The sequence below is a fragment of the Pongo abelii genome, chromosome 11, assembly GCF_028885655.2.
Source record: "Pongo abelii isolate AG06213 chromosome 11, NHGRI_mPonAbe1-v2.0_pri, whole genome shotgun sequence".
Lineage (NCBI taxonomy): Eukaryota > Metazoa > Chordata > Mammalia > Primates > Hominidae > Pongo > Pongo abelii.
The window spans coordinates 66,472,421-66,499,007 of NC_071996.2; the positions used below are offsets into that span (position 1 = coordinate 66,472,421).

Here is a 26,587-nt window from a genome sequence, read left to right on the forward strand (position 1 = left end):
TTAATGGGCTGAATCCATTCATAAACCATTGGAGCATGTAAGAAGTCAACATGTGGAGAAAAGGAATTATTACAAGGTGAGTAAAGAAAGCACACTTTGGTATAGATAATTCTATGAACATAATATCCTTCTAAGACTTCTGTAAAAGCTTAATGGCCCTGACCTAGATCAACACTATGGCTCTTTTTTCCTGTCCCTTTTTGAGATCTATGTACAATCCATGTTTATTCTATTTACATTTTTTAGTTTTGTGAGATGGAAAGGAATATAATCTGACAGCCAGAGAACTGTGTAGTTCACAGTAGACCTTGATTCTGCTTCTAGCTTCTCTATTCATACTGGAGATTCTATTCCAATTTTGATTCAGAATTCCCTTACAGATGCAATGGAGCTATAATGTTTTTCCATATAAATTCAAACACCACAATGCCATTCCTGTTTTCAGTGACAGTGCTAATAACTGTTCAGGTAATGGTACTATATTTAGTAGTATTTCCTTATAACACGGTTTGTTAAACATCAGAGTTCAGTCGGAGAAACATCCACTGCTTTACTTTTTTCCAGTAGGATTTCATTACTGACATTATTAGAGGCATCTCATTATACATTGGTTTCATTTATAAGACAGGTTGACGTAGAATCTAAAGGCTACATATGGTTATATAGGAGAAACCACGTTATTAGTAAATCATTTATCACTAAAGTGAAAGTAATTACAAGACATCTTACTAATCATTCTAATATTTATGAGATATTGCTTATAAATTATTAGCAATGAATATTGAATTAATGATCTTTTGACAAAAATGTAAAAAACTTTCTGACTTCTGTCTCTTTCTTCCAACATTTTGAGATTTCGCTGTCACTAACTGATGTGGAGGCAACCTATTTACACTGATTCAAACCTGTTGACATTTAAGTGTTAAAAAAGCACTATCTAAGCAGTAGAAAGAATATAGGAATGACATTCACAAATATTTCCAGCTGTCAACAAGTCAGGTTTCTTACTAACTGTGAGCTCTTGAAGTATTGTGTTCTTTCAACAGAGTGAGAAATACTGTTACCTCAGGTTCTTTTTTTTTGTAACCATATACTTGTCTCTATTAATTAGCAAAATATGTGAGTCTTTCCATTTCTCCCATCTTAGTGTGCATGATTCTCCCTTTAAACAATAGCAGAAAATAATTTTCCATGCGTTCAACAGATAGATGGAATAGGTGATCATTCACATGAAAACCAAGGATACCACCTCCCATAAGAAAGAATTTAATTAAAGATCTATTTTTAGTAAGTAGGTAAGTAGTAGCAAAAACTGTAAAATATTCCTACTCTAACAGTCATGGAAAAAAGATAAAACAGGAGTATCTCTTTCCTTTTATCTTCCTAAGGAAAATATAACCTCTCATTTGTGCATTGAATAAAGAGACCCTCACTGACATCTCAGTAGGACATCTAACCCTGTGAGTGTCCACTCTGTTGCTGAGATGAATAGGGCTGTCTCTTTCCATCTCCTGGCTTCTCCTTGTCTAAGAATATATAAAGGCAGAAAAGGCAGAAAATGCAGGGGAGTTAATACCACACCCTTTCTCCTTCTAAGAACTAACTTCACTGAGAAAGGAGTCCCTACCCACCTGTCATGCTGGGAAAGGATGTTAATACTTGCTAAAAATAAAATTGTGGGATATAGTAATAAAGCACAGTGAGCTAGCTAGCCTGACCTCTGGTCCTAGCTCCATCACTTACCAATGCATAAACTTAGCAAATTACTGGATTTCCTTGTGTCTCCATTTTCTCCTCTGTAGAATGAGGATTATGATAGCACCTACTCTACTGGTTACTGTGGGAATTAAAGAATTTAGCATTTAGAACAATGTGTGGCACATAGTAGTCACAACCTTGCTTCGCAGTCCTGCTCTTCCTTCTTTGTCCTAGTCTCATGCTTCTAATTTCTTCAGATGATTTCGACCATGGCAACCAAAATTTTGAAAAGTCATGTAAGTAGAATCACCCTGGAAGCTTGAAAGAGGTAGATTTAAGACCAGTGACATGACGTACTGTTTTGTGTAGGATTTAGCATTTTGGGTATGTAGAGGAAACTATTATGGTATGATAGGAGGGTTTTTGAGTAGCACCCCTACATTCCAAATCTCTCTTTTGCTATTCATCAAAGTATTAGTGTACTCTGTGAAATAAATTTCTCCAAAACTCAGTGACTTAAAACAACAAACTTTTTTTTTTTTTTTTAATCTTGCAAATTCTGTGGGCGTAGCTTAGATGGGTGTATCTGGCTCAAGTTGTCTGACGAAGTTATAATGTGTCACCTGGGACTGTGGTCTTACCTGAAGGTGTGATCGGGGAGGGATCTGCTTCCTAGCTCATGAACATGGCCAGCTACTATGTCATAAGGCAACCCTGGGGAGAGGTCCATTGCTGAGGCCCAAGGCTTTCTAATGACCACATTTAGTTTGTAGGTTGTCTTGCAGAATGTTGTTCTTCACTTTGTTAAATCAGACCTTTTATTATATGTCTATAAAATTAAACTCTCAGGGAATTCATGTGCTGTTAGACTTTGCTAATGTCTTGGGAGGGATGGATCCAAATTAACTTGGATTTCCTTGCTTTCAGTGATATAAACACTTCTCATTTATAATATATGAGTGGTTCTTTGGGCCACCCCACCCTAACTTTGGAATGTTAGACTTTTATGTTCTTCAGGCCACTCCACGACTGAAGTTTTTCCCATGCTAATTTACACTGACCTGCACTGATCAGAATTAGCTAGTTGGTCTCTCTCCATTCTCACTCTCATCTTTCCTCTTCATCTGCTTCCCTCTGAGGACCAAATTCATGCCACTATACACAGCAACTAAACAAACTCTAGTGGCTCTTTCTAATTTAAATTGGTGGATTTGTCATAACCAAATCTATTAGTATGCTCTGTAGAATCAGAAGATCTTCCATTTAATAGAACTTGTCCCCTTAAAAAACTGTTAGTGTTTTAAATCGCAATTATATTTCTTTTCATTATTCTCCAATTTACATAAGATTTTTCAGTTCTTGTTAATTTTTACCTTTGAGATTTCTGTGGTTCAAGAGTATGGAAAGTTAGGTATGGGCTGATCCAGTTTTTAACTGTTATAAATAATTTTAATTAAACTTCCTATTCCCTGCCTCTTTATAATTCTGGAGAGCTGCAAAGGTAAGTTTTTTTAAGTTTATTTATTTATTTATTTATTCATTTGATACAGAGTCTCACTCTTGCCCACGTTGGAGTGCAGTGGTGCAATCTCGGCTCTGCTTCCTGGGTTCAAGTGATTCTCCTGCTTCAGTCTCCCAAGTAGCTGGGATTACAGGCACCTGCCACCACACCTGGCTAATTTTTTTTTGTAATTTTGGTAGAGATGGGATTTCACAGCATTGGACAGGTTAGCCTCCAACTCCTGATCTCTAGTGAACCCACTAGAGCCTCCCAAAGTACTGGGATTACCAGTGTGAGCCAGCACGCCTGGCCTTAACTTTTGATTTTAAATCTTACAAATGTTTTCATCAGTTTCATGTCTCTGAAAACACACTGAAATGCAAACAATTGGGTTTATTTCAGATGCATGATTTATAATACAAGTAGCATGCACAAGATTTGAAGAGGCTGCCCTGATATTTTGTCAGATATTCTCAGGCCTCATTTAATTATATTTTTATAGGTATTACCAGTTTTTATTATGCTATTTAGTCTAACTTTTTGTTCTTTTTAGCTAAAGTTGTGGTTTATCAAGCCCTGTCTTCTAATATGCTGTCAGTTTGTCAAGTCTAAAATTCGCATGATCTCTTTCAATACTATAATCACAAATTGAAAATTACAATAACAAAGCTTAATTCTTTCTGCTCAGGATTTACAGCAACCTCACCCAAAATTAAATTAATGTTTCACAGGAAGTACATATTTATATTAAGAATTTTAAACTAAGATATTTAAAAAAACAAAAAGTTGAAAAAAAATTTAAACAATGATACACTTTAAGAAGAGAAGGGATTTTTTTAAAAATGTATGATTTACTAATAGAAAAGTTAATTCTGGCCAGACGCAGTGGCTCATGCCTGTAATCCCAGCACTTTGGGAGGCTGAGGTGGGTGGATCACTTGAGGTCAGGAGTTCGAGACCAGCCTGAGCAACATGGTGAAACCCTATCTCTACTAAAAATACAAAAATTAGCTGGGTGTGGTGGCAGGTGCCTATAATCCCAACTACTTGGGAAGCTGAGGTGGGAGGATCACTTGAACCTGGGAGGCGAAGATTGCATTGAGCTGAGATCATATCCACTATACTCCAGCCTGGGTAACAAAGCAAGAAAAAAAGAAAAGAAAGAAAGAAAGAAAAGAAAGGAAACAAAGAAAGAAAGAAAACAGAAAGAAAAGCCAATGCTAATTTGTGAGATAGAAATAAAACAATTTTTTTTTTTGAGACAAAGTCTAGCACTGTCACCTGGGCTGGAGTACAATGGAGCAATCTCAGCTCACTGCAACCTCCACCTCCCGGGTTCAGGAGATTCTCCTGCCTCAGCCTACCGAGTAGCTGGGGTTACAGGTGCACACCACCATACTCAGCTAGTTTTTTGTATTTTTGGTAAAGATGGGGTTTCACTACGTTGGCCAGACTGGTCTCGAACTTCTGACCTTGTGATCCGCCCACCTCAGCCTCCCAAAGTGCTGGAATTACAGGTATGAGCCACCATGCCTGGCCGAAATAAAACAATTTTTGAAACTTAAGCATATCACCAAGAAGGGGGCTATAAACTTTCAGATTCTTAATCATGTTTTACAACAAAACAAACCCTCAAATACCAGGTATTTAAAATATTATAAATTATTATACTACTTTCGTTACAGTCTCACCAATGCACCACAATGTAGCAGTCTCTTATGGCCCAAGGTATCACCCCAAAGTTCCTTGTCTCATGATCGAGAAAGTTATGGAGTGCAGACACCAATGGTAAGGTTGGAGCAAAAGTTTAACAGGCGCAAAAAGAAAGCTCTCTGCTGCGGAGAGGGGACCCAGAAGAGGGTTGCCATTTTTACAGTTGAATGCATAAACTTTTATAAGAAACCGACGAGGGCTGGGCATCTCATTTGCATAAGGCACAAATTTCTGCTAGCTCCACCCCATCCTCCTAGTGTGCTTGCAGACCCTTAGCTTGAGTAACTCCATATTGCTTTGTTCCCCTTACTGCGCATGTGGCAGGGGATGGAATTTTCCATCATAGACATGTCTGGGGAAGTCACCTGTGTAGGCTTTCTTATCTGTGTGGCTGTGGGAATGTCTTAGGCAAGCCTCCTTGTGTAAGTTCCCTTATCTATCTATACCTGTAGGCTGTTCTTTTGTTTGAAAGAATTCAATCTAAGACCCACCCTAACTGCCTGCCTGACTGGTTTCTTCCTTTCTCCTCTCTCACTTTTACAGTACTTCTCTGAGAATAAAGATTAATATAAATGTTTATTTTCAGCTTTTCTGGTTATCCATAACTACTCTATTATTCATAAAGTCAAATACGTTTTATAATTCTAACTTTTAAAAATAACCAAAGTGACCTGACTTCAACTACTCTTGTTGACATTATACTTAATTCAAATCAGCTAAAATATTTTTAAATTCAAAAGAAAAAGATAATAGCAAAGGGCAGGCTAATGTATGAAATTACCTGAAAGGAAAAACAGTATTTTTTGGAATTCATGTTCACACTAACCTTTTGATATTCAGGATGAACATGATGGCATTAGCTTTTTGCTATTCAGTGTTTTTTCCTTCAGAAAATGTTGGCAACTTTTCATTCTTAAAATAACTTTTTCCTTTGGCAATCACTGAGCTGTACACTTAGTAACCGCTCAGAAGCCATCAAGGAAATGAGAGAAGATTCAGGTTTAATAAGGAAAAAAAGGCTTATTATTGTCATCTTTCATTACATTTCAGCCCAAAACATGGAGTGGAATTTTTTTATCCCCATTCAGTGAGGGTCTTTCTCTACCCATTGATTTTTTTTTTTTCTACTTGAAACACCTACCTCAATGTTCCCATGTGTCTTTCCTAGACACTTTCTAGGAACTCTTGGGAGAGGTTGGATATCAATAAGGTAATGCTCATGGGAATGATACTTATATTACAGTTTTGTATTTCCTACTTGTAGCTATAGGAAAATTAGAACAAATATGCTGGCCAAGGTTAAACAAAAACAAAACAAAATGATAAAACCCCACCGAGTTTGTAAGTCTTAAAGTAACCTGCCAAAACTTACCTGGCCAGTAGTGGTGCAACTTTTATGTGACTTTGGTGGATCAAGCCAGTATCATGGATTGATTACATACGTATGCATAAACCTAGTTTTCTCTATCTTAACATAGAGGCAAAGAAAATTTTTCACTAGCACAAACTATATCACTAAATCTGTTAGGGTGGAAGCCCACAGAAATTTTAGCCAGGAGCAATGGGAATTCCTCTGGTCAATCTTTTTTTTTTATATGAGATAATCAAAAATAACTTTTATTGTGAGATAATCTTGCATTGATATAATACTTGAGAGTTTATTTTATCAAAATATTTTTACATATATTCACTTTTTTCTTAACATTAAAAGTGAAATTAATAATTATTATTTATCAATTGCTTTTTAAGTGACAGACATTATGCTAAGAACTTTATATCTTATCTACACAATGTGAAGTAGCAATTATTACTGACTATATTTTATTGATGTGGAAAAAGACTGAGAGAGATTAAGTTATGTATAAAGCATAGGAATTCAACTAATGTTAGCTTAAGTGAGAAAAGGAGAGTTACTGGCACACAACAGAATAGTTCACAGATTCCAGTAGGACCTTAGGGACTAGGATGGAGGCTCCAGCTCTGCTAGAACGCTAGAAACGCTCTCTTCATTGCTGAAGGCTGGAGTCTGAACTTCTAGGTGTGGACAGGATTGGTTCCTTTTAAAGGACGTGAGGAATAATCTGCTTCATTTGTCTCCTAGATGCCAATGGTTGCTGGCAATCCTTGGTGTTCTTTGGCTTGTAGACGCATCGCCACCATCTGTGCCTTCATCTTCACATGTCATTCTCCCTGTGTGTACGTCTGTGTCTCAATTTCCCCCTTTTATAGACATCAGTCATATAGGATCAGGGTCCATCCTACACCAGCGTGACCTCAACTAAATTAATTATAACTGTAACAAACTAATTTCCAAAAAGGTCACATTCTCAGGAACTAGGGATTAGAATTTTAACATATAAATTTTGGGAGACACAATTCAATTCATAAAAGTTCCTCTAATAAAGAGACTAAAAGAAATAGGTATAGCTTTTCTGCTAGGGAAGATTTATTTTCTTCAGCTGTTGTATCAAAGCTGAAGAGGGAGGGAGGCAGTAAACTCACCTTGAGGGGCAGTCTGGAGGAGAGTTAGGAAAACAGAGTGGGGAGACTGGAAGCACAAATAGTCAATTAGAGAGCTTGGGGAGTTGGAGTGTGGAAAAGGGGATGGGAGATAGCAAAAGCATATGGAGGTGTCCAGGATAGGTTTTTGAAAGGCTCTGAATTGCCTGGTTGGTGGCTGGTTCTCATCCAAGACGCCACTGAGATTATAGAAAGTGGGTAGTATAGTCAGAGCAACAAGCGCAAGAAGTCAACTTTGGCCTCATTATTGAAAATTAATCACTGAAAGGAGTGGTAAAAATACAAAGAGAAAGAGAAAAAGTGAAAGATCAAAGATTAGGATGCAGAGTCATTCTTGAATTTATCAAAAAGGTTAGCATCATTATGAATAACGTCTTTAGAACTACTTTTGTTCAAAAAACCACTTCTGAATATTTAAAATGTAATTAGTGATTTGGTTTTCTGATATACATTTCCTGGAAGCCAACTGGATCTAATCAGCCCTGGATCTAATCAGCTCTGCTAAAAACATTTTTTTTAGAATTTATAAATAATGATGATCCATATAAGCTGAAGCCTCATTATTAATGAAGTTCTTAACTGAGCTAATACATGTAACATGGTTAGAATAGTGCCTGGCATATAGAAAATATACGTGTCAGCTAGTATTACTAGGCAACTTTTGATCCCTTATACACCAAGTAAAATAGAACAAAGTATAAACAGACTAGAATGTGTTTGCTCTGGGCTCCTTCCACATTAATAAATTTATTTTCAGATCTCTGATAACCACTTCTGATTGTCACTGAGATAATAAAATGTTGCAAAAAAATCTCAATATTAATGTGTGAAAAATAAAAGCAATTTTTATGCTCCCCATTCATTTGTTCATTCATTCAACATAAAACTGATAAATTAAATGCTTACTCTTTCCAGCTTTTTAGAACCCTTTATTAATGAATCACTAAAAGTCACAGCAAAAAAAAAACAATCCAGTAGCATAAAATATTAGTTTGAAATAAATGTTTCAGAAAATGGCAAGTTAAAATATTGATAATTTTAATTGATATTAATTTTGAAGTGATAATTTTGCATCTTGGTCAAGTCATTACAATGAAATGTCGTAGCAAATAATTTTGTAATACCTAGGATTAAGCTGATATATTATTATATAATGCATATTATGTATATATCCTTAAGACTATACTGAAATTTGTAAGGGGTTACAAATGAGGTATAAGTTATTTCCTGTGGTTGCTATCAATCACTTTTTAAATCCTTGTGTAATGATTTTACTGGAAATTTTATAACAACTACCCACTTGTACAATGTTAGTATAATTCTGTTTTTATGTATTCTTTATCCATCTTGGGTACTCAATTAATATTGCTTAATATTTTTATTGTTGTTTTATATCGTTTTAGTCATCAGCTCTACAATTTAACCCTTTAGTATGTATTTTGAAAACCATGTTTAAAAGGCTGTTTAACGACATCCAACATTTATCAGCATAAAGACACACTCAAAGGAAATATTACTAAATCTATGTTAAATGTATTTGACCTCTTGTTACTTGATTTTTATGGGAACCTCTATAAGTGTCCAAAACTAATATTGAAGATGCTTTCATAATTTTCCATCTGTCTGCACATTAGAATCACCTAGGATGCTGAATTTTTTTCCCAGTACCCTGGGTCCATCCCAGACCAAATTAAATCAGGATCTCTGGAAAACAGCCTTGTGTATTAATATTGTTTAGAAATTTCTTGGGTGATTCTAATGTGCAGCTAGGTTGACAATCACGTGAGCTATATTCTGCTTTTAAGAGTAAGTAGGTTGGGAGCAGTGGCTCACAGATGTAATTCCAACACTTCGGGAGGCTGAGGGGGGTGGATCACAAGGTCAGGAGATCGAGACCATCCTGGCTAACACGGTGAAACCCCGTCTATAGTAAAAATACAAAAAATTAGCCAGGCGTGGTGGTGGGCGCCTGTAGTCTCAGCTACTCAGGAGGCTGAGGCAGGAGAATGGCATGAACCCGGGAGGCGGAGCTTGCAGTGAGCTGAGATCGCGCCACTGCACTCCAGCCTGGGCGACAGAGCGAGACTCTGTCTCAAAAAAAAAAAAAAAAGAGTAAATTGAGAAAATACTTATAATATGAAAAATTCAGTGGGCACTGAAAAAATAAAGTGACTTGCTGTGTGAGGGATAAATTTTGGTAAAGCATCTTACTTTCCACCTAGTCATATATAGAACAAAGCACTGTTCCTTGGTACAGTGGGGCATATAGGCACAGTCATAAAGCCAAGGAACCTGCAATCAAGTCAAGGAAAACTATATCAGCTATTACAGAAATGCAAATTATTAGGCCAATTTACTCCTCTACTCAATTATTATTTGATCTCTCTCTTTCTCTCTTTTTCTGTCTCTTATTTTCGACTCTGACTTTTGATATTGCAGAAAGAAAAAAAGAATCTGTTATTCTTTGTTGTCTTAAATTTTTAAAGCTAACCAGTAAGGGTAGTAGGAAGCAAGCATGAACGTGTTACTTCCCTGGCCCTGGAAGGAACTAAACTGAGAACAGATTAAATTAAGTGTATTACTGAATCATTTTTATATGCTTATTAAAATTTCCATAGGTTCGTATATTTGAATACATAGGTCTTAAAAGTTAGCTACAAAGAATTGTAAGAATTGTTCTAGTTTCTATTTTAAATGGCAGTTGAAAAATAGTCTGACTGGAATATCTTTTAAAGCTTTTGGTTGAGACCTTAAAAAAGCTAACACCTAAGCAAAAATCAGTTAAAGTTGCTTTGAAAAATCCCTTTAATTTTTTATGAGATACAGTGCACATGGCTTTGTGTGTATATATAATGGTTGGGTTTTTTGGATAATTTCTACAGAATATATGTGTATTTTAGCATTATTTTAATGCCTTCCAGAATGAGGAAAATGCAGGGACTACATACATTTTAAGAGTGATGTTAAATAAAACTTATTCATGAAACTTTTTAAAGACAGTAAGGAAAATTTTATTCAAGTGGGAGTACTGCAATGGGGGTTTTACAGTAATGAGAGAGACTGGGCTCAGCTCCAAATACAACAAGAAAAGGCGGGAATTTAAAGCCAAAGCACAGGAGCTGGTGTGTCAGTGGCTAGAAAATTACTATGATGAAACATAGGGGCTAGGAGATTCAGATATGACAAGACCCTTGCTAAAAGTAAGCCAGAGTGATAAGATAATGGAGCACGGGGATTGGGGGTTGGGATTTGATTACAAATCAAGGGTGATCAGATACCAAGTATAGGGGATTTTCCCTAAAGTAACTCAGCAGGGGTCTTGCAAAAACTGGATCAAACAGGCCAAGGACAGAACCCAAGGTTGAGGCTTAGTCAAAAAGTTGTCTTAGAGGAGTCTAACTCAAATTGGGTGAAGGAGAAAGTTTTCATCAGTGGAATAGTGTTCTAATTTCCTTAATTCCATTGTGTGGAACAGAAGTAAAGTGGACCAAAACTAGCCACCAAAATACTTTTACTGTAAAAAATTCTAGGAGTATGATCACAATTTTCTTGCTTTCATAAATTAGTACTTTTATGGTATCAACAAAATTAGTTTAATAGATTGTTAAATGGCCAACAAAGACAGTACTTAGTTCAATTTCTACATAATATTTTCATTCAATTATTTATTTTTTTCAAACATTTTGCAAACAAACTTTGCTCTGCTGCCAACATTCATCTGATTCTTAGTTAATGAACAGAAAATGTTCCTAATTGGATAAAGCTTGCAAAGACCATGTGGTGAAAATGCACAGGTCCCCTGTAATTCTAACTTAGAACTACACCATGCTGTGGTGTGGAAAGGAAGGACTCTATTAACTGTCTATTTTAATAGCCAAGGAGTGAATAAGTTTAATCTTTCTCATTCTTTGGAGCAGTTTCCCAAAAGAAATTTGACCTTCCATGTTGGTTCCCAGAAATAAAAAAGAACCCCAAAATTCTTCTCTCAAGTCTTTCATAATATTTGAAATTTAATAGTAGGCAAATAATTTACTTTTAAGAAAATACAAATAGTTTAAAATCTTACACTCTCAGGAAAGCTAACCTTTCATTGTAAGTTAATTGTCAGGATCAAATTTCTAGAGAAGAGTCATAAATTTCCATTTCCCTACTTACCTTGGTGAATTAGGTAGAAAATCTAGGGTAAGGCACTTATAAAAGACTTGGAGGATCTCTTTAGTACTTTTTGAGACTTTTTCTTCTTTCTTTTAAGTTCTGAATACTTGATGTCACTGAGACCTAGGCTGACTTTCTTCCCTTTCTTTTATTGAAAGTCCCAACCACGTTCAAGCATCCAGGGAAAACATTTTGGCTCTCTTTTTCTCAATCCAGGGAATAATATTTTTTTCCCTGCATTCAGGCCACTATTGCTAGGCATGTCCCCGATATCCACCATTTAAACAATCTTGCATTTCTATGGTGAGTCCATACTTTCTCTACTTATACTTCCTTTTACTGTGTTCAGTTTGCTTTGAAAGAAAATTCTTGGAAAGGATGGGGGTAGGAGTTGGTGAGCGTGCATGAGAAGAAAGATGTGCTGTGGAAACAGGCTGAGCTTTGGAATCAAACTGTCCTGGGTTTTAATAACTGCTCCTCAAACACTGTTTTGCTAGAAGAGTTTAGACAAATTACCCTCTGAGTGTCTCAATTCTCTTAGCAGTAAAATGGAAGTAATAATAATATAATTGCTTCTCCCAGAGAAGATGTCCTTTCCCCTGGCACTTTCCCCTTACCTTTCCCACAAATCTGACTTAAATTTTACACCTATCAAGTCTTAGCACAAGATCCTTTTCAACCTAGGCTCCTAGAATTTATTTTTTTCTTCTGGAGGGTAGACTCTAAGAATGAACTCTTCAAATACTGTCCTGGTTAGAGGGGCTTTAGGCTGTACTACAGAAAATTTCATAAAAGCATACATATATATACTTGCTAGATTTAACTCCAGAGTAGAAGTCTTAACAAGCTTTTCAAGACACGATATATAAAATCGGTTGAGTATTGCCTCTAAAGTTTGATTGATGAAATTGACCTAGATATGTAATTACTGTCTTCAGTTTCTGCATCTGTAAGATGGGAATTGCAATATTACCTAACACATAAATTCTTGCAAGACAAATATATATATATAAATACACACACACAAACACACACACACACACACACACACACACACAGCGGGAGAGAGAGAGCACCTATAGAGCCCATAGTGAATTAACCTTTACTATTTTTACTTGGTATAATGCAAAACGTGGTAGATTAAACTGAGTCAAGAATGAGAGATTTGGTTGACAACTTATAAATTTTCCCTATCAGCAAGGCTTGGTGGCTCACACCTGTAATCTCAGCACTTTGGGAGGCCAAGGCAGGCAGATCATGAGGTCGGGAGTTTGAGACTGGCCTGGCCAACACGGTGAAATTCCGTCTCTACTAAAAATACAAAAATCAGCCAGGCATGGTGGTGGGTGCCTGTAATCCCAGCTACTCAGGAGGCTGAGGCAGGAGAATCACTTGAAACTGGAAGGCAGAGGTTGCAATGAACCAAGATCATGCCACTGCACTCCAGCCTGGGTGACAAGAGCGAAACTCCATCTCAAATAAATAAATAAATAAAAATAAAAAAGAAAAGAAATTCTCCCTATCATAATTGTGCTCAGTTCAGTCAAAAATTCACAAATTATAATAGACTGGCTGGCTTACAACAACATAAATTTATTTCTCACAGTTCCGGAGGCTGGGAAGCCCAAGATCAAAGCACTGACAGATTTGGTGTGGGGTTAGGGCTCATTTCCTAGTTCATAGATGGCTTTCTGTTCACTGTGTCCTCACATAATAGAAAGGATGAGAAGTCTCTGGGGTCTCTTTGATTAGGGCACTAACTCCATTTATGATAACTCTGCCCTCATGACTTAATCACCTCCCAAAGAACCCATGTCCTACTACCATCACCCTGGAGCTTAGGGTTTCAACCTATGAATTTGTAGGCAGGGGGACAGAAATATTTAGACCATAGCATACTTCAAAAATAAATACACACACACAGACACATACACACCTACAAACACACACACACATATATATATAATTAATTGATCATCAATAAAGTTGTCTAGCCAATTACACAGGGAAATAAAAGTCTTTTCTACAAATGGTGCTGAAACAACTGGTTATCAGTGAGGAAAAACACACCAACCCTTTCCTTGCACCATACACAAAAAAATTTTTAAATGGGTCATAGACCTAAAAATAAAACCTAGAACCATAAAATCACCTGTAATAAAATATAAGGACTTTAAAGCCTTGGATTAGCCAAGGCTTTCTTGTTTAGAACACACACACACAAAATCAATAAATTGGATTCTATCAACATTAAATACTTTTGTTTCTACACAAAGAGAGCAGAAAGCAAGCCAAGACTTGATGAAAACATTTGAAAAAAAAATCAGAGAAAGGATTTACATCCCGAATGTACAAAATATTCTTACAACTCAATAATAAGACATACAACCTAATAAAATAAAATTTGATTAGGCTCTTCACCAAAGAAGACATATGAGTGGTGAATGAGTACAGAAAAGATGCTCAGCAGTATTATTCATTAGGTAATGATAATTAAAGCTGCACAATCAATTAACACATCCAAGGATGTCTAGAGTGAAAAAGACTGATTACGCCAAATATTGACAAGGATGTGGAGGAAGTGAAGTTCTTATACCCTGCTGATAGAAATGTGAAATGGTAAACTGGAAATGGTACATTTGACCAAATGGTTCATTGGAAACAGTTTGGCAGTTTTCTTAAAATTTTAGATATATACCGGTCATATGATTCAGCCATTTCACTCCTATTTATGCAAATAATTGATAACATATGCCTATGCAGAAATTTGTACGTGAATGTTCATAGCAGCTTTATATGCAATAGCCAAAAACTGGAAACAATCCAAATTTACAGCAATAGATGAATAAATAAACAAATGGGGTGCTGCAATACAAATGGAATACTATTTACCAATGAAAAGGCACACATTACTGATGCATGCAACACTATGGATGAACCTCAAGAATCATTGTGCTGAGTGTAAGAAGTTAGACACAAATGTACATACTGTTATTTACCACTAATATAGAATTCTAGAAAATGCAAACTAATCTAGAACAATAAAAGCAGATTAGTGATTGCCTGGAGACAGGGATATAGGAAGAGATGGAATGGGAAGGAAGCACAAGAAAACTTTAGGATGTTGTGGAAACATTCAGAATCTTGATTGTGGTTATAGTTTCATGGGCATATGCATATGTTATACTTCAATAGTTTTATTATGGGATTTTAATGTGTTGCTAAAAACTAAAAAGAATTCTAAAAAATGTAGTTTTAATTTATATATTTTCAATTCTTTGACTTATTTGGAATGGATACTGTAACAAACTTGGTAAAAATGAAACTCCCAAGGCAAAATATGAGAGGGGATGTAATGTTTTCTATATTGGAACATTGGTGTTTTTGTGTGTGTGTATGTGTGGGGAGCGTTTAAAAGATCATGAAGAGTATAAACTGAGCTACTAGTTGTAAAACATTTTCCATTTAATCCAAGGAAGTTCAAAGACACTGGGATAAATCCCTGCACATGAAAATGTGGGGGAGAGGAAAAGTTTTGCAGGCTTTCTCTTAAGAGAACATAGCCTTGGGGGCAGCGGTGCAGAATTTGGGATTTTAAATTTTTATTTATTTATTTTATTATTTTTGTTTATTTTGAATTTTTATTTTATTGGAAACTAAAACATTATAATTGTATGTATTTGTGGGGTAAAAAGTGATCTTATATGTATAAAATGTATACACTGTGAAATGTGAAATGTCAAGCTAATTAACATATCCTTCTCAAATTCTTATCTTTTCTGTTGTGAGAACAACTTCAAATTTATTCTCTTAGCAGTTTTTGAAATATACCACACATTGCTATTAACTATCGTGACAAACTGTCCAATAGATCACAAAAAACTTATTCCTACTGCATCCAGAATTTATTCCTTCTGGTGGGTTCTTGGTCTCACTGACTTCAAGAATGAAGCCATGGACCTACACGGTGAGTGTTACAGCTCTTAAAGATGGTGTGTTCGGAGTTTGTTCCTTCAGATGTTCAGATGTGTCCAGAGGTTCTTCATTCTGGTGAGTTCGTGGTCTCGCTGACTTCAGGAGTGAAGCTGCAGACCTTCACAGTGAGTGTTACAGCTCTTAAAGGTGGCTCATCCAGAGTTGTTTGTTCCTCCCTGTGGGTTCGTGGTCTTGCTGACTTCAGGAGTGAAGCCACAGACCCTCGTAATGAGTGTTACAGCTCATAAAGGTAGTGTGGACCCAAACAGTGAGCAGCAGCAAGATTTATTGTGAAGAGTGAAAGAACAAAGCTTCCACAGCATGGAAGGGGACCCGAGCAGGTTGCTGCTGCTGGCTCGGGTGGCCAGCTTTTGTTCCCTTATTTGGCCCCCTCAACGTCCTGCTGATTGATCCATTTTACAGAGTGCTGATTGGTCCATTTTACAGAGTGCTGATTGGTCTGTTTTTACAGAGTGCTGATTGGCGCATTTACAAACTTTTAGCTAGACACAGAGCACTGATTGGTGTGTTTTTACAGTGTGCCAATTGGTGCATTAACAAACCTTTAGCTAGACACAGCACTGGTTGGTGTGTTTTTAGAGTGCTGATTCATGCGTTTACAAACCTTTAGCTAGACACAGAGCAGTGATTGGTGTATTTTTACAGAGTGCTGATTGGTGTGTTTACAATTCTTTAGCTAGACACAGAACGCTGATTGGTGTGTTTTTACAGAGTGCTGATTGGTGCATTTACAATCCTCTAGCTAGAGAGAAAAATTCTCCAAGTCCCCACTCAACCCAGGAAGTCCAGCTGGCTTCACTTCTCAATCCCCCTTCTAAACAGGACACCCCAACTGCTATTGGGAATTGGGTGATGATTGCGCTAGCTACTTCCTGCTGGATAAGGGTGAAGAAGGGGGTCTGCAGTTGTAGTGTCCTCCAGAGGGGAACTCTTTAGGCCAGTGAAAGGGCCAGTGGGTCAGTCCAGGGGTCCTCGGTAGAAATTGTTAGTTGAGCTCATTTGGGGTTCCATTTGTAAGACCATCTGTAGCTTGATGGCCTCGATCCTAGAGGAAACAAATTTGACGAGGAGGTTAAAAATACAGGGCCTGAAGGCGAGTATTAGCAAGATGGCTGTCACAGGACCTAGAAAGGAGAGAAGCCATGTCACCCAACTCCAGAGGTTGGTATAAGATTTTGAAAGGTGTTGTCTGATTTCAGAAGCCTTTTCCTGTAAATGACGGGTGGCATCTCATACTATTCCTGACTGGTTAGTGTAAAAACAACACTCTTCCCCTAAGAAGGGGCAGAGCCCTCCTTTCTCAGCAGTGAGGAGGTCTAGGCCTCGGCGGTTTTGGAGAGTCACTACTGCCAAAGAGTCTATTTGGGATTGTAGAGTAAGGATAGATTTCGTTATTTCTTGCAAACTGTCTGAGAAATCCTTTAAGAGTGTGTGGTATTAGGATAATACATGTTACACTATTAACTTTCAGCAAATTTTACTTTTGTTGAAAACCTTCTAAGTTTGGGATTTTAATTTTTCTTTGCTATTAATATAACCTCATTCAGTCCATATTAACTTAGAATTGGTATAGAAGGCTCCTTCCTGATTCTGTAAGTACTTTAAGGTTTGTCTGAGTGCAAACAGCTCACATGTTTGAGCAGACCAATTATTAGGCAATTTTCCTAACTCTGCTACAAGAGTTTCCTTATCACTTACTGAATACCCATTGTGTCTTTTTTCCTTAATCACCTGGGAGGAACCATCTATCATCCTGTCCTGAAGGGAGTTCCTCCTAGGTCTGGTCAGACCTTTGTAGGGTAATTAAGATTTAGATCCCCTATTAGGAAACCTGCTGGGTTAAGGATTTTTGATAGGAAGGCTATGGGTTGTCAGTGGCCTCAGTGTTTTCTGGCTACACCCTTGTTTACACTGACAACAAGGTGGTATTGGAGTGTTATAGGGTTACAGAGAAGACCATGAATGATCAATTATAGGTTTTAAATTTACCCTGGCTTTTAAAGAAATAGGGCACACTTTTTTCTTTACTACATCCATCTCTCTTTATTTCTGTTTGACTTCTTTGTCTCTCTCTTTCTGGCTCCCTCTTTGTCTGTCTCTTCTTATCTCTCTTTGACTTTCTGTCTCTCTCTCTCTCTCTCTCTGACTCCCTCTTTGTCTGTCTCTTCTCTCTTTCCTCCTCTCTTTCTCCCTTTCCTTTCCGCTGGTCTTTCCCTGCCTCTGCCAGCTGCTTATGCTGCTGTTCTCCCCTCTTTCCCCTTTTTGGTGGCTTTGGCAGTGTAAGACTGCCACCTCCTTGGGTTTTTGCACTGCATCCAATAACTCAGTGACTTCCTTGTGCTTTTTAATGGGGGTTCCCCCAGAGGTTATGAATTCTCTTTTTTCCATATTGCAGCATGTATATGTAGGATTAGATAAGCATACTTACTATCTGTAGCAAAGTCTCCCAATTACAACTGAGGAGGCGGGAGAAATACCTGATTACAGGCTGAACCAGGATTCCTCGGATGGTAAGGGACCTTGAGGACAGCTGTCCAGGACAGGAGATTAACACTGAGAAAGCCACGCCAGTGTCCAGGAGGAAGTCAATTTCCTGGCCCTCAATGGTTAAATGTACCCAGGGCCCAGTGAGGGTGATGACATGAGCTGGCACTTGCCCTGGGCACCCTCAGTCCTGTTGTTGGACCATCTGGTTTTGGGCTTCTGGCCTAGAGGACCTTTACACTCTGGGGCAGTGCACCTTCCAGTGATTGCCTTGGCATAGTGGACATGGATGAGGGGGTGGCTTGTTTCTCGTTGGACAATCTTTTTTAAAGTGTCCTTGTAAACCACACTGATAACAAGCCCTACCAGGTGATTGGCCTGCTCCATTTTCTGCCCTCTCTGAACCACCAGGGTTTGTTTTTATGAGTGCCATGGCTAAGGCTGCGGCCTTTCTCTGATCTTGCTTTTCCTTTTGGGCCTATTCCTCTTGGTCCCTATTATAGAACACCGAGATTGCCAGGTTTAATAATGCCTCCAGATTTTGTTCAGGGCCCAGGGCTCGCTTTTGGAGCTTTCTCCTGATACTTGCACCTGATTGGGTAATAAACTTATCTTTTAGGATCAATTGATCCTCTAGTGAGTTGGGTGACAGGGAAGTGTATTTTCTTAAGGCCTCCTGTAGCCGCTTGAGGAAGGCAAAAGGATTTTCTTTCTTTCCCTGAGTTATTGCAGACATCATTAAATAATTCGTGGGCTTTTTCCTAATTCTCCTCAGTCCTTCTAGAACACAGGTCAACAGATGTTTGCGACTCCAGTCCCCATGATCTGAGTTGAGGGCCCAGTGGTGATCCATACTGGGGACGGCTTGCTGACTGGTAGGGAATTTGTCCCTTTCTAGGTATCTCCACACTCTCAGGCTATAGCTAAAGCTGCTTTCTTTTCATTAAAGGCCAGAGTTTGATCTAACAATAGCATGACATCTCTCCAAGTGAGATCAAGGGTTTGCCCTAGACCCTGTAGACATCTATGTACCTATCAGGATAATCTGAAAACTTCCCCAGGTCTGCCTTGATCTGCTTTAAATCACAGAAGGAGAAGGGGACATGTACCCAAGTTGGGCCAAATTCCCCTCCCCCTACAGCTTGAAGGGGACATAACCGATAGCCTGGGGGTTTTTGTGGTCCTTTGGAGGTTTCTTTGCTTATTTCCTTCTGGGCAGGGGAGATTAGGGGAGGCTTATCATTAATAGGAAGGGGAGCTATAGGGAGGCTAGAATATGGAGGTAAGCTGAGAGGTCCTCCTGTGGGATGTAAATTGCAAGCGTTGCATAGTTCTGGATTCTCCCTCAATGAAAAGAAAGCTTGGACATAAGGTATTTCACTCCATTTGCCTTCCCTCTTACAGCAAAGGTCAAGCTGCAGGATAGTATTGTAATTTATACTTCCCTCAGGTGGCCATTTTTCCCCATCAGAGAGAGAATATTGGGGCCAGGCCACAGTGCAGAAAAAAATGAGATGCCTCTTTTTCAGGGTTTGTGGGTCAAATTGGTCCCAATGGCTTAGGATGCATTTCAAGAGTGAGCCTGTTGATGCCTGAGTGTTTCCCATCTAAAAGACAAAACTGCCCACAGTTTTGGTTTGTTTGTTTCTCCCCCTGCCCAAGAACCTGCAATGGTCCCTGGACCCTGCTGATCGGAATAGTTGCACTCACCGATGCAGCAGCAGAAACACTAGTTTTCCTCCTAGACCACAAGGAGGACTGAGGAAAGTTGGATTTAGTGGCCCTTACCAACACATTCTCGAAAACCTGTTAGAGTCCTAAGCATTCTCCTGTTAGTATTGAGACCTTACCACTGTCCTATAAAGATGTCATGCCCCAAAAATGAACTGGAGGGCTGTACCCTGAGGGAGGGAAGGGATCTCCAGAGTTGGAAGAGTGATGCCTTTTGTCCTCACTTATATGAATAGGAAAGATACCATTTCTGAAGCTCCCCATATCCTAGCTTCAGGAATAGCTTTTGTTAGGCCTGCTTGTCTGAGGAGGGATCCTAAAATTCCAGATAGTCCCCGACCCCGACAGGGCTTTGGGCAAGAATTATGTTTTCCTGATTGGTGAGCCCGGGTGCCTAAAGAAGGGAATAGAGTCCTAGAGTTTATACTAGAAATCATTCTTACAGGAGAAATTAGAAAAGCACCAGAGACAGGGAGTGGTTTTTAGAAGCGGGACTAGCCTCAGAGAAGAGCGGCAAGAGGAAGTTTGTCTGGCAAGCATTAGGACCCAGGAGGCAAGGATCAGGATACATAGGATAGATGGGCGAGTCTTGCTTGGGTGACAAGACTTTGAGACTTCCACTCATGGCGGCAGGGTCAACCAAGTTGTTGTCAGGACCCCAGAGCTGAATGGCTTTCCTCTCTGTCGACCCTTGGCTCAGCCCAGAAGTACAGGAAAAGCGGAAGCTGGTTCCAGACAAACTGAGAGCCCTTTCCCAGAAAGCCTGACACCCGTGTCTTTAGGCCAGCGGCTGCGCTAGTCGCTTTTAACTGGCCGACAGGTGCTCTGTATTTAGCCCCTGAATTCTAAGGAAAAATAGGACAGAACAGCAAGTGAAAGGGGTCCAGTGGTATTCACCGCTTGGTGACCCATCTGGGTCGCCAAAATGTGTCCAGAATTTATTCCTTCCGGTGGGTTCTTGGTTTCGCTGACTTCAAGAATGAAGCCGCGGACGTTCAAGGTGAGTGTTACAGCTCTTAAAGATGGTGTGTCCGGAGTTTGTTCCTTCAGATGTTCAGATGTGTCCAGAGTTTCTTCCTTCTTGTGGGTTCGTGGTCTCGCTGACTTCAGGAGTGAAGCTGCGGACCTTCACAGTGAGTGTTACAGCTCTTAAAGGTGGTGCATCCGGAGTTGTTTGTTACTCCTGGTTGGTTAGTGGTCTCACTGACTTTAGGAGTGAAGCCACAGACCCTCACAGTGAGTGTTACAGCTCATAAAGGTAGTGCAGACCCAATGAGTGAGCAGCAGCAAGATTTATTGTGAAGAGCGAAAGAACAAAGCTTCCACAGCATGGAATGGGACCTGAGCAGGTTGCCACTGCTGGCTCAGGTGGCCAGCTTTTATTCTCTTATTTTGCCCTCCTCCATGTCCTGCTGATTGATCCATTTTACAGAGCGCTGATTGGTCCATTTTACAGAGTGCTGATTGGTGCATTTACAAACCTTTAGCTAGACACAGAGTGCTGATTGGTGCATTTTTACAGAGTGCTGATTGGTGCATTTACAATCATTTAGCTAGACACAAAGCACTGATTGGTGCGTTTTTACAGAGTGCTGACTGGTGCCTTTACAATCCTCTAGCTAGACAGAAAAGTTCTCCAAGTCCCCACTCGACCCAGGAAGTCCAGCTGGCTTCACCTCTCACTACTGTCTAAATGAAACTTCATACCATTTAACCCATACAAATGTAGATTTTTTTTCTAATTTTTTTTGGTATATTTAGAATTTGATATATTTAGGAGTAGATATTAAATCATACTACTAGCTTTTTAAGAAGGTCCAAATGCTTCTATGAAGACTTCTTTGTCAAAAATTAAAATACATGAGCACAAAGAAACCCATATAGACAGCAAATAAGTTTTAGAAGCACTCTCATCTTGATGAGAGTTGTACAAAGATGGAAATGAGGGATGATTCCAGGCGTTTTAGGGGGAAGACTGCAGATATCATTCTAACCCCCAAGATACTATGTTCTCAAGACCTCTTAGAACTAAGTGTTATCAGAAATAATTTGAGGAGGGCTTGGTCTTCAGAACAATCCTGGAGTCTTGACAGAAATCTAAAATCTCCAACAACTCCTACCCTTTAACCATACCCTAGGGGAAACTGATCTATGAATATTACATGTGTGATTATGAAATGTGAAGTTAAGTGAGAGGAGTTGGGGAATCTGGAAGACAGTGGGCTCTCACTCTAACACTGTAAGAAACATGATCTCAGTAGACCAATAATTTGTCTCTTCATACATCTGTAAATAAATGGAATGTTTTTAAGAATATTTTAAAAAATCAGAAAATGACAAAATCTGACTCTACCATTTCCCGTCAGGAGGGTTCTTGCTCATTACCTGGCCCGTTACGATACCCTGTATCCCAACTCTTCAGCCTGAGAAAATAGTTTCTTCCTGGTGAAGGACTATTATGACAGTTTCTCATCAACATCAATCTTCAGGTCTCTTTACATAGACCTTCTAATTCCAGGGCAGATAAGTTAGTTTATTCCTCCCCAGAGGTTCTTATTCACTGGTCTATGCCCTAGGATGATTTATATTGACTAACTTGGAACATCTTTCCTCATTTTCATGTTCTGTATTAATTTTATCTGACCAGCTAGAGTCTACCTTCTTCTTGAACCTCATGGCTATCCACAAACCTAAGCTGCTTCTCCCATAGTACACAAATTCTGCATCAGCTATGGCTTGTGCCAGTCCGTTCACATTTATTGCTGATTCCTTTGAATGATCAGTTATTTTAGTTTCCCTGGCTAGATTATACTTTCCTCGATAACAGGAAGCAACTCATGTAATTATCTGGATTCTTTTCAGCATTCATCCTAATATCTGACACATAATGCTCAATAAATATTATGGATTAATGTATAAGATGACATAATAGGAGTATAGTGAGGGTGCTGTATGTGAGTGAATTTTCAGAAATAGTAATAACACTTCCATGTATCTGTAGATAATGGCATTTGAGCTCATGAGTTTTGGCATCAGTTTAGTTGAAATCTCAGCTGTCACTACTAGGGCAAGTCATTTAATCTCTGAGTATCAATTTCCTCATATGTAAAACAGGAATAATACTTTCCTTATAAAATTATTGTAAAGATCAAAGGAAATGTTCTTTGAAGTCATTAACATAGTACCTGTCTCAAATTCTCAATAAATTGTAGCTCCATATAGCCTTTAAAATTTCAACATTGTTTCAGATGATTTTACTTAATAATCCCAATAAGCTTCAATAATATAGAGAGACTCAACAATCTCCAATTTATTAATGTAGAAATTGAGATTGGCAGACATAGTAATTTGTCTAATGTCACACAGTTTGTAAGTGAAAGAGATAAGACTGAAATTCAAATTTTCTGATTCTATTTGTCCTGAATTATCTGTTAATGAAGGGGCATTGTGGCAAGAGGCATGAGGTGATAATAAGTAATTCCAAATTTGTGATTATCATTGCATTTAAATTAATGAAACTGAAACTTAATATATCCTTGGATTTGGTGTTAATGGTGGCCCAGAACAGGTGCATTCTGATTCTTTAAACTAAGGTTAGTCATCACACAGGAGCACCAACCTAGTAAAAGGAGGACTAGGTAGCCAATGAGAAACAAGCAGAAGACAAAGAAGAGAAGAGTGTAGTTTACTCCCTAAAATCTATTTCATCTATTATGTCCCAGATTTTTATATTATATAATCATACTTATACTTATCAGTAACTGATTCTGAAGTGAGCATGTGATCCAGTTCTGGCCAACAGAGAATGAAAAGAATTTGGCAACAGGGGCTTCTGGGAAATTACATTTTGCTCCCAGGGACCTATAAAAGCTAATCTCTTTTCTTCTCCTGATTGTTGTCATGTATAGATGTGCCTCCTGAAATTGTTACAGCTATTTTATCACTAGTAAAAAGGAAGAGCTACCTCCAAAAATGGAAAAGCAAGATATAAGAATAATCTCTGTCTTTGATAATATCTTTGAGCATGTGACCTAACCTCTCTAGAATCCACTGGATTTCCAGTAAAATGAAAATATGAAAACATTATCATGTGATTTAAGCCAATTTTAATCAAAGTTTCTACAACTTGTAGCTGAGAGGATCTTCACTATTACAGTGGGTCTCAGAAAACTTTGGAAAATAAGAATAAGAGAGGAGAATGTTGTCCCTACACTGAAGATTGAAAAAATATCACAAAGATTGAACCTAGTAATAGCTTTTAATCCAAAGATCCATTAATCTGTGCAGACTGCATTTGGTAGCATCTCCAAATGTGACAAGCATTTCAAACCTTGCTTGTCAATGTGTTTAAAATGTGCATGACATTTTCAAGGAGAGGAAATCAAGTAATTGCCTGAGCCAATGGTCTTTTTGGTGTTATCTTAAACTAATGCTTCCCCCTTTAGTAGGTGAAAATAAAATGTGTGGGTGGAGCTGGGGAGAGGGACTTCAAAATGCTTTTTTAAAAAAAACCTCAAATGTTATCTGTGCCTTTGATGTAATAAACCATGGGAATTCCTAGGTAGGCACTTGATAAGCAGAAAATCAGATGAGAAACTTCATCAAATCGAAATTCCCAAAAGAATTTGGGCCTTGTCAGTTGGGAGGATTTACCACAGTGACATTTTCTAGCTAATGGTTTCATTTTGCCTAAATCACATAATCTCTATGTCTCACCTCTTTCTGGTCACAAAACAAAAATACTAAATACTGTCCAGCCTATCTCTCAGTGATAGTGAAATGATAATATTATTATTTATACATTTTCCCAGCACTTAAAAATGTCTTGCACATAGTAGAAGCTCAACAAATATTTGTAAAGTGGCATGAAGTACTTTGAATTTAAAGATTCTAAACAGGCCGGCCGGGTGGCTCACACCTGTAATCCCAGCACTTTGGGAGGCTGAGGTGGGCAGATCACGAGGTCAAGAGATTGAGACCATCCCGACCAACATGGTGAAACCTCGTCTCTACTAAAAATACAAAAAATTAGCTGAGCGTGGTGGCGCATGCCTGTAGTCCCAGCTACTCAGGAGGCTGAGGCTGAAGGATCATTTGAACCGAGGACGCGGAGGTTGCAGTGAGCCGAGATCACGCCACTGCACTCCAGCCTGGAGACAGAGCCTCAGGCTCAAAAAAACAAAACAAAACAGCAACAAAAAGAGTCTAAACAAAATGAGACAACTAGAACATTGATAGCCAAATTGAAATGAAATGGTGTTTTATTGTGTCTGACATCAATTATGATCTCAAATGCCTGGGAAACAATTTATTGGTCTGGTTTCTGAAAAATATCAGACTATCATTGTCACAAGTTCTTGATATTTAAGGCCTAAAATAGATCTATTTAGGCCGGGTGCGGTGGCTCACACCTGTAATCCCAGCACTTTGGGAGGCCGAGACGGGTGGATCACGAGGTCAGGAGATCGAGACAACTCCCGTCTGTACTAAAAATGCAAAAAAAATTAGCCGGGCGTGGTGGTGGGCATCTGTAGTCCCAGCTACTCGGGAGGCTGAGGCAGGAGAATGGTGTGAACCCAGGAGACGGAGCTTGCAGTGAGCTGAGACTGAGCCACTGCACTCCAGCCTGGGCGATAGAGACTCCGTCTCAAAAAAAAAAAAAAAAAATAGATCTATTTAGTTGGAAGTATTTCTTGTAAAACAAGATTTTATTTTTGTCATAGTGTTCTTAAAGTTATATTCATATTTTATAAAGAAATATTTAAACTTGCTTTATTCTATTGCTTGTCAGGAAGGTCTTTCAAATTCGAGGCTCTCCTTTAATGTCTGGTAATCCCTTCATGTTTTAGGATAAGGCACTAAGAGTTTATTAGGTGTCCAGTGTGAAGGAGCACCTTCACATGGCCTGGTATGGGTGATGTGGCTGGGTCATTTCTTTGGGAGCACCTTCAACGTTTTGCATCAGAAAATATTTTCTCTTGGGCTGTGAGCTTCAATATTCTTTGAATCAAATAACCTAAGAGGCTTTGAGATCATCCTGTCCAGTGAGCAAATTTCATTTAATACTATTGAAATCATTCCCCAACCCCTAAAATCTCCTAGAAACTCTCTCTAGAAATTAAACCTATCACTTGTTTCTGGAAGGTGGAAGAGATCCAGTGAACCAATAGCTATGTACATAAGTCTTCCAACAATTTTCCCATCTTCCTATTTTTAGTTCTGCTCATCAGCAGTACCTTGGTATTCCTGGGGTTCTTTGATGGACTTTAGCATGCTTTTGAGGTTCTCCAATCAATACAACAAATTCATTCAACAGATATTTATTATCATATGCCAAGCAGGGATTAGGCACTTGGTATATGATAGCAAACAAAAACAACATTCCTGTCTTCAAGGAACTTATGGAGTATAAGAAACAGTTGATAAAAGAGACTCATGGTAACTAAATAAAATACTTAATATTTTAGGGAGTGACTAGTATCATGAAGAAAATGTCAGAATGCGGTAATAGGATTATCATTGTAAGGAGATGAAGGGCAAGGGGCAGTTTTAAAAGAATCATTATGATAAGACTTATTAAAGCTGTGGACTGAGTAGAGCCTTGATGGAAGGGAAGGTGTTACTCAAGGGAATAGCTAAGTGACGGTATTGCAGACAGGGGGATCCACCTGTGCCAAGGCTCAGAGGTGAGACCTACCTTATGTGTTTGATGAACAGCAAGAAGGTCAGTGTGGCTGGAGTGGAAGGGGTGAAATGTAATGCAGCAGGTGATGAGAAAGGCAGAGAAGA

General features: G+C 38.5%; 1 long non-coding RNA gene across 1 annotated transcript in view; it reads left to right on the forward strand.

Annotated features, from left to right (window-relative positions):
- Window positions 1-1,876: 1,876 nt before the first annotated feature.
- Window positions 1,877-26,587, forward strand: part of LOC129057878 (uncharacterized) — a 30,692-nt gene continuing 5,981 nt past the window's right edge. Inside the window, exon 1 of the long non-coding RNA XR_008522657.2 lies at window positions 1,877-1,994. This is a non-coding gene — a long non-coding RNA (uncharacterized LOC129057878). The remainder of the gene's footprint in view (window positions 1,995-26,587) is intronic.